The sequence below is a fragment of the Oryctolagus cuniculus genome, chromosome 6 (genome assembly GCF_051225735.1).
Source record: "Oryctolagus cuniculus isolate XC-2025 breed Fujian yellow rabbit chromosome 6, ASM5122573v1, whole genome shotgun sequence".
In the NCBI taxonomy this organism is placed as follows: domain Eukaryota; kingdom Metazoa; phylum Chordata; class Mammalia; order Lagomorpha; family Leporidae; genus Oryctolagus; species Oryctolagus cuniculus.
Window position 1 is genome coordinate 14,420,624 of NC_142872.1, and position 8,120 is coordinate 14,428,743.

Below are 8,120 nucleotides of genomic sequence, written 5' to 3' on the forward strand. Positions count from 1 at the left end.
ACTGGGGAGTAAATCAATGGATAGAAGATCTCTCTACCTCTCATTCTGACTCTCTGTCACTCTGCCTTTCTTTTTTTTCTTTTCTTTTCTTTTTTTCTTTTTTTTTTTTTTGACAGGCAGAGTTAGACAGTGAGAGAGAGAGACAGAGAGAAAGGTCTTCCTTCCGTTGGTTCACCCCCCAAATGGCCACTATGGCCGGCGCCGCACCAATCTGAAGCCAGGAGCCAGGTGCTTCTCCTGGTCTCCCATGCAGGTGCAGGGCCCAAGCCCTTGGGCCATCCTCCACTGCCTTCCCAGGCCACAGCAGAGAGCTGGACTGGAAGAGGAGCAACCGGAACAGAATCTGGTGCCCCAACCGGGACTAGAACCTGGAGTGCCGGCGCTGCAGGCAGATGATTAGCCTAGTGAGCCGTGGCGCTGGCCTACTCTGCCTTTCAAATAAAATGAAAATAAGTTTTTAACATTTCCGATATTGTGCATATGTGAATATATGATTCCATAATGTAGATAACACACTTTATATGTCGCAGACATGATTATAATCCCCTTCTTAACCTTTTTCCCAATAGTGTGAAGAATCAAATTGCTGGTTAGAGGCTGTTGCTTGCTTCTACTTCAGTGGAGCTGTAATTTATTATGTGGTAGAAATTTTTGAATGTGAGAATTCCAGATCAACAGGACCTAAAGAAGTTCCACCCATTTCTTCTCGGCTCATAAAAGATTGCACAGTCTCAATGTTGTGTCTCTCCAATATTCACATGCTGGAATATAACCCTCAAGGGGATGATAATGAGATGAGACCTTTGGGAGGTGATTTGACCACGAAGGCAGAACCCCTCTGTGTGGGACTGGATTAGTGCCCTCACAAAAGAGTTTGAAGGGAGCTGCCTTGCCCCGTTCCCGCCCCCTGGGGGATGTAGCAAGAAGGCAGCATCTGTGAAGCAATGAAAGCCCTGGCCAGACACTGAGCCTGCCAGCACCTTGATCTTGGCCTTCACAGCTTCCACAACTTGAGAAATAAATTTCTGTTTCTTAGAAAATTACCTAATTGAAGCATTCTGTTATATCAGCCCAAACTGACTAAGACATTGTAGGATCAGCAGACCCAGATATTTGTTAAGTTCATAGCACATGCTGCACCTCCAGGGTAGCACCCCAGATTGGCAGGATAGTATCTTCTAATAAACCTACTTGAGTATTTAGCAGGCCCCTGCCTTTCTATGCAGGCAAACCGCTTTCAAGTAATGGGACATAGGACATCTGTGATTCTATTGGCATCGAGGTATATGAACAGTCTATAACTGACAACGTTTTGGGCAATGACAGCTAATACATGCAGGGGTTATCTCATAAGAGTTTACTTTATACTGATGTCACAACATCTTATTTTGTGTAGGCACATGTTAGCAGAATGATGAAATCACCTAAAGACAAAATTCTTGGAGAGTATCCCTATTTTTAAGCAGTCCTTGGCTACACTGTCGTATTTCACTGCAAAGTAAAATCAGGGACCGCCATTGTGGTGCAGCAGGTTAAGCCACTACATGTGTTGCTAAATGCTGCTTCGATGCCCGGCTGCTCCATTTCTGACCCAGCATTCCTGCTAGTGTGCCTGGGAAAACAGTGGATGATGGCCCAAGCGCTTGGCGCCCTGCCACTCAAGTGGGAGACCCAGATGGAGTTCCAGTCCCTTTGGCCTGGCTCAGCCCCAGCCATCGTGGCATTGAGGAGTACACTAGCAGATGGAATATCTGCCTTCCAAATAAACAAATAAACCTTTTTTTTTTTTTTAAAGTAAACTGATCAAAAGTAGTATTTTGCAAGAGAATTTACTACTTAAGAAATGGTGCCTTTGAATATAAGGCAGTCAGGAGAAGGAATCCAAAAGCACTGTTACAGTGATGGCAAACCTTGCCCTTCCAGCAAGAAATGCAGTCAGCCTGATCAGCCTGTAATCCGCCTTTCAGTAGCTCCTGTAGTTGGATTCACATCGGAAACGCATGTCTGCTTACTGTAGGTGTGAAACTGGACTTTCAGCAGTGTCACTAGGCTGCCCAGCTTTGGTAAGGAGAAACCCATACCCCTGAGCCCGAGAAGAGGTTTTATTTGTTGGTGAGCACTGTTTCATAAGCTTATCAAAAAGCACAAGATTGTCTCCAAATTATTGCAAATCTCTCTCATTCCTTCTCTACCAGGACCCAATAACAAGCAAAAGTGGTTTCTCAAAAGAGGAATTATTACTTGGCAAAATAGATGTGCTTCTGCTCAAATGCCCTGGGGCCTCTGCTGTGATTCCTTTGTTGGAATTTCCACAGGGCTTAGAAGGCATTCCAATGAGCTACAGGAACTTTGAATTCTGTTGGATTCATTAAAGTCAAGTAACAGAGCTGTTTGGATCTACCCTGCCTTTTCTAGTTCCAGGACTCAAAACTTACAGTCTTTTGGATAACTCTGTAAATGAATCAAAGAAGCACACACATAGTATACAATGTTTCTAAAAACCAGTGAGTCCTATCCAGTGTTACACCTCTTTCCTTAATGCTATGTAACAAGCTGCACTAATTTGTTCTTTGCATTGGAAAGAACATCTCAGACAGGTGAGAGGCCCACCTGAACTCACTGCTATTTTCTATTCTAGATATTGTCATCATGATACAATAATGTAGTTGGCCAGCACAATGCCTGACGAAATGGTGAAACAACCAAGTACCCTATGGAACAAACTGCGGCACAGAACTCAAGAGTTGTTAGAATCCTGAGGCAAGACAAGCACACTGCTGTTCATGCTGGGTTGTAATAAACATCTCTTGATAACCTCTTTATTTTTTTCAATAGCACTTGTCAGATCAACAGATTCAAACCAACAATGGTTTTTATTGGCTGCAGTAAAGAAAATCTACTGAACTTTCCACTCTAATTTGAAAAATAGAGTAAGATTATAATAATCAACTGGACAAGGGTATTTATGCAACATTTTGATTGAGTGGATTCTGCATAGGAAAAATAAGGCACCTGTGTATCTTTTATGTCTGCTAAAGTGACATTAACGTTGTATGTCATCCCTGCTTCTTCCAACCTTCTCTCTCTGATATGGTTTGGCTTTTGACAGGGAGGATAAGTTCTGGAATTTTCCTTCGTCCATTCTACCTTAGTATCTAGGGTGGTCGTGTAATTATCATCAAAAGCATAGTATTTTTGATAGTAAATAATTAAGCTGGGAAAGCAGACGCAAACTGGTACTACAGGGGTTAGGAACTCATTGTGGGGCTCTGATCCTCTGAGGTTTCCTATACCAACACTACATTTGGGAATCAGGAAAATAACAATGAGTTGAGTCAGGAATCCAGCCCTCTGTGGGTCACAACTCTATCCACTGATTGATCTCTTTGAATCTTTGTTCTAACTGGTGGTTCACATTAACAATCTACCCCATCCCCTAGAATTAGGGGTAGCTCAGAGCCAGCGTCCAATCATCCCTGAAAAGTCTGGGTATTTCCCCTTCCCAGTGTATGGTTTCTCTGGTAAACAGCTGTAGCTCCCTTCGTGGGAGTTTAGAAAGAAGCTTCAGTCCATGCTTGTTACCACATGGTTGCTGCAAGGTGCTTCCTCAGGTGTATCCAGCCTTGGCTCAGTAGACGTCTACAAACGGACGGAGGTCTGAGAATGAGCAGAAGAGCCAGGAATCTGTTAGGGTGGCACTGTTGCTGCTGCAGTGAATGAGCAGGGCTTCCATGGGCTGTACTCCAGGGACTCTAACTATAGGCCTGTAGACAATCAGCACTGGTAGGGTCGGGCCATGGGCTCAGATCCCCCTTCTTTGATAGCTTCCTCAGGTAAAAGCATTACAAGGTCTTCAAGGAAGGAACAGCCTTATATAAAAAGGGTGGTTGTGGGGAGGGAGGAGCTACGCTTTGATTCCTTCCACTCCTTCAAATACCCCTACTCCAATTCTTGTAGATCCAATCTTTAAAAAAAGAAAAAAAGATTTATTTCTTTATTTGAAAGGCAGCATGTGAGAGAGAGAGAGAGAGGTCTTCCATCTGGTGGTTCCCCAAATGGCTACAGTGCTCCCCAAATAGCTACAGCTGGGGCTGGGTCAGGCCAAAGCCCGAATTCTAGAACTCCATCTGGGTCTTCCACATGGGTGAGAGGGAACTTGAACCAGCACTCACACGGGAAGTAGTGTCACAGACACCCACTTAATCCCCTGCACCACAAGCCCGCCCCAGCTCCACTCTTTTTCAATAACTGCTCTAATTTTCACACAAGAGACCTGGAGAAGCATGGGATCCAGTTGACTTACTCATCAGCCTACTGTATCCAATTTTTTTTTTTTTTTTGACAGGCAGAGTTAGACAGTGAGAGAGAGAAGAGACAGAGAGAAAGGTCTTCCTTCCGTTGGTTCACCCCCCAAATGGCAGCCACGGCCAGCGCGCTGCGCCAATCTGAAGCCAGGAGCCAGGTGCTTCCTCCTGGTCTCCCATGCAGGTGCAGGGCCCAAGCACTTGGGCCATCCTCCACTGCCTTCCCGGGCCACAGCAGAGAGCTGGCCTGGAAGAGGGCAACCGGGACAGAATCCGGCGCCCCGACCAGGACTAGAACCCGGGGTGCCGGCGCCACAGGCGGAGGATTAGCCTAGTGAGCTGCAGCACTGGCCGACTATATCCAATTTTGAGTTTCATTTTTGGCAATTTTAGACTGGCAAGTTCAAGCTATAAAAACCTGTGTGTGTGTGTGTGTGTGTGTGTTAATTTGCATTTTAAAAGTGCTGCCATAGGAGTCTGTCGCCATTCATTAACTTCTGTTACCAACTGAAGTGGCTACTCCTCCAACTATCCTTGAGCTCCTCTGTTTAGGATTTATGGTTTCCAACAGGTGTATTAGTCAGCTTTTCCTGCCATAATGGAACACCTGACACTGGCTATTTAAAAGGGGAAGAGGTTTCCTCTGGCTCCAGTGTGGGAGGTTCACAGCCCAAGACCTGGCAGGCCCCCCTGACTCAGGCTCTGGGTGCTGGCATTCTTGCTGGCAGAGTCTGGAGTTGGTCGAGTGTCAAACAGCAAAAGGGAGCATAGACATCATGTGTCCGTGTGGTTTCTTACAAAGCCACTGGGATTTAACCATGGGAGTTCAATCCAATTTCCTCATACAGGACTTACCTCCAAAGATTGCCACTGAATTAAGCTTTCACTGTTAACCTAGGGCTTTGGGATATAAACTGCTCTGTAAGTTCAAGCGTCAAATCATATTCAAATCATATCACCAGGAGATTCCGGAGGATTAAAGGGATGCCAAGGGAAATCATACTGAGATAAGAAGAACAAAATATCCAGGAGCAACTGGACACACGATCACTCTCTGCATCCTCTGAATGCGGTCTTAGGTCCTCAACCAGGAGCTTGCCCAGAGTCTTTTCCTCAATGGATATGTATTCTAGGTGGCCAGAAGCAATACTCTGATTCAATGTGAAAGGCTAGAATTTCATAGTAGCATGCTGTAATACTACTTTGATGCTATTGTCTTTCAGCCTAAATGTACCAAATAAACCAATCCCAGATTCCTGGCATTTCTATCTGGGTCTATACTTTGGAGTTTTCTGCACTCACTCCTCTTATCCATGTCTTACCATTCAGAGTTCTTAATAGCAAATAATGGCTGACAAAGAGTGTTGGGCCACCTGGAGTTCCATGGGGTAAGTATTAACTTCATAGGATGGCATACTCGGGACTGTCTGGAAAATCTGACCTGGTGGCATGCAGTGGTATCTGACACCAACAGCAGATTTACCAGGAAAACAGTATGATAGCTCTCAGCTACGTTTCTATATTAGCAGGTGTTCCAATGGATTCCAGCATACTGCAAAAATTATGGGGCTGGTGTTGTGGCACAGCAGGTAAAGTTGCCACCTGAGATGCTTGCCTCCCATATGGCCACTGGTTTGAATCCTGGCTGCTCTTCTTTTGATCCAACTCCCTGCTAATATGACTGGGAAAGCAGCAGAGCTGGGGACCCTGCATCCACATAGGAGACCCGGAAAGAGCTCCTGGCTCCTGGTTCCTGACTCCTGGCTTTGTACAGGCTCAGTTCTGGCTATTGCAGCCATTTGGGGAGTGAACCAGCAGATCGACGACCTGTCATCTCTCTCATCTCTCTCTCTCCCTTTTTCTCTCTGTCTGTCTCTCCCTCTTCTCTCTAACTCTTCCTTTCAAATAAATGAATAAATATTTTAAAATAATTTACACTAAGCATTTGATGTCTACATGAATGAGCACAAGCTACTCAAAACATTTAAGTCATGTTTTAGTCAAGTCAATTTACTTCTGTGATTTGCATAAGCCTTTCTTTCACTACCTAGATTAAATGAGCAACTGTGAAAAGAGAATAAAGAACAATTTCAACTGAATGGCAAATGTGGTAAAACCATTCTGCTATGTTGGAGGAGAAGGGAAAGAGGACCAATCCACTAATTCTAGGACAGGATTGTTTCACATCAATAAGTGAAGAGTTATATTGGGTGAACAATAGGAACTATATAGTTACTATCAGTAACTCCCAGCCCCATTATTCTAAGAGTTGTAAAATACCAGCATGAAAAAAGTTACTGTTGTGAATTAAAATGTGTTCGTACAAAATTTAGGGTATTGCTTTTGTTTTTGTTGATAGCAAGAGAGGTGGGCCAAAGAGAAAAGAGCTACTGGGTTTATTCCATACTTTGACAGAAGAAAATTATTGCAAGAATATTTCAGAAAATTATTCTGTCTTCAGTCTTGAAGTCTACGAAGACGGGTTTGACCAAGTGTGCTGGGATGCATGGAATCACCTACGTGGGATGTTGCAGATTTAGGTTCCTGGTGCCGTGCTGTTGCGCTTCTCCTTTTTGATGTGGACTATATACATGCCAAGCTGAATTTCACACCTTTGCAAGGCACACATTTTCAAAATTCATGTTCAAAATGTTTTGCTCCAGAAAATTAAATCATCTACTATTTTTGAGAATTATTCAAATGCTCTATCTCAGTATGCTTGATACCAAGGAACTATGGTTTTCCTTTGACTTTTAGGCTTGGCAGACAGTAGTCTCCAGAAAAAAAAATTTTAAACATATTAAGAAAAATAAATATTTAAATGAGATGTAGGAAGATACTTCAAAAAGTCTGTGGGAAAGCAGAGTTAAAAGATAAATTTAGGGACCGGCATTGTAGCTTCTGCCTACCATGCTGGTATCCCATATTTGTGCTGTCCGAGTCCTGGCTGCTCCACTTCTGATCCAGCTCTCTGCTATTGCCCTGGCAAAGTAGCGAAAGACAGTCCAAGTACTTGGGTCCATGTCATCCACCTGAAAGACCCTGACGAAGCTCCTGGCTCCTGGCTTCAGCCTGACACAGCCCTGGCCATTGCAGCCACCTGGGGAGTGAACCAGCAGATCGAAGATCTTTCTCTGCCTGTCTTTTCTTCTCTCTGTGTAACTCTGACTTTTAGATAAATAAATAAATTTATTTTTAAAAATATGTTTATTTTGGTGTAGAAAGTTTGAAATCCACATGTAATGTTTTCATAGGAAACATTTTTATAGACTTTTTGAAGATTCTTTCTGTTAAAGCCACTTTTGTGATTTAGAAGCAGACACAGCTCATCTTATAGGTTTGGGTGTGTGTGTGTGTGTGTGTACGTGCGAAACTATTGGATTTGACTAACTGCAATGAAGAACAGTTCTGTAAAATCAGGGAAGCTTAGATTTGTCCTTTGAAAGTTAGTTTTCATTGAATTGCTCAAAGCTACTGAAATTATACGGGAAGCACCATTATATTCTTCTTTTTAAAGAATTTGTTTTCTTTTATTACTATTATTATTATTTAGACAGATAGAGTTAGACAGTGAGGGAGAGAGACAGAAAGGTCTTCCTTCCGTTGGTTCACCCCCCAAATGGCCGCTATGGTTAGAGCTGTGCCGATCCAAAGCCAGGAGCCAGGAGCTTCTTCCTGGTCTCCCACGCGGGTGCAGGCGTCCAAGCACTTGGGCCAACATCCACTGCCCTCCCGGGCCACAGCAGAGAGCTGGACTGGAAGAGGAGCAACTGGGACTAGAACCAGGTGCCCATGAGATACTGGTGCCGCAGGTGG